This window comes from Bubalus bubalis, chromosome 17, assembly GCF_019923935.1.
Source record: "Bubalus bubalis isolate 160015118507 breed Murrah chromosome 17, NDDB_SH_1, whole genome shotgun sequence".
NCBI classification, from domain to species: Eukaryota; Metazoa; Chordata; class Mammalia; order Artiodactyla; family Bovidae; genus Bubalus; species Bubalus bubalis.
In genome coordinates, this window is record NC_059173.1 from 2,087,009 (window position 1) to 2,088,224 (window position 1,216).

The 1,216-nt window shown below is 53.8% G+C and overlaps 1 pseudogene; it reads left to right on the top strand.

Annotated features, from left to right (window-relative positions):
* Positions 1-278: 278 nt before the first annotated feature.
* On the top strand, positions 279-927 carry LOC123465058 (annotated as a pseudogene).
* Positions 928-1,216: the final 289 nt, after the last annotated feature.

A 1,216-nucleotide genomic window follows, 5' to 3' on the forward strand; every position in this document is an offset into this window, starting at 1 on the left:
GAGGGATGGAATGGGGAGGGAGGAGGGAGGAGGGTTCAGGATGGGGAACACATGTATACCTGTGGCGGATTCATTTTGATATTTGGCAAAAATAATACAATTATGTAAAGTTTAAAAATAAAATAAAATTTAAAAAAAATAAATAAAACATGGATTTCATAAAAAAAAAAAGAACATTGTGGGGGGTGGGGCGGGGAGGACGGTCATTTGCATGAAAGGCCACGCCCCCCCCAAGGTATGAAGAGGGGAAGAAGCAGTGTGGGGACGCTCTGCTCAGCTGTGGGGCCACAGTAGGCAGGACGCCCTGACCGTGTCCACCATGGCCTGGTCCCCTCTATTCCTCACCCTGGTCTCTCTCTGCACAGGTGACTGGATGGGAGGACAGGGGAAGGGCCCTGGGAAGACTCACAGGCCTTGCTCCCCTTTATCGTGTCTGGACCCCCGAGTCACCGTCTCTGTCTCTCCCTTCCAGGATCCTGGGCCCAGGCTGTGCTGACTCAGCCGTCCTCCGTGTCCGGGTCCCTGGGTCAGAGGGTCTCCATCACCTGCTCTGGAAGCAGCAGCAACGTTGGGCATGCAATTATGTGAACTGATACCAACAGATCCCAGGATCGGCCCCCAGAATCCTCATATGTGGTGCGACCAGTCGAGCCTCGGGGGTCCCCGACCGATTCTCTGGCTCCAGGTCTGGGAACACAGCCACCCTGACCATCAGCTCGCTCCAGGCTGAGGACGAGGCGGATTATTTCTGTGCAGCTTATGACAGCAGTAGCAATAATGGCACAGTGCTCCAGGCCGGGGGGGAAGTGAGACAAAAACCTGCCCTCCCTCAAGTCATGGGCCTCCCGGGGCTGAAGCATCTTCTGCCAGTGCAGACACTTCTGTTGTTTGCTTGATTTAAAACAGGGGTCTGAGCCCCACACCAGGAAATTGGTCTGGGAAATCCTTTCAGTTCTTCTTCATTCTTCACCCTATCAAGGCTTTGCTTTTGGCAACCACATTTTATATGATTATCTGAAATTGAGCAGAAGGCCCTGAATGCCAGAGGCAGGTCCTGGCGGACAGAGTTCATGATGGTCAAGTCAAAACCAGAGAGAGAGCGTCCAGCTGTGTATGCTTCAGGACACTTCAGCTCTTCCACCATCCCTGGGCTGAGCTGAAGCCCAGGCTGCTGCCCTGCCTTTCCTGTGACCACCTCTCAGGCTCCCCCAGAGCT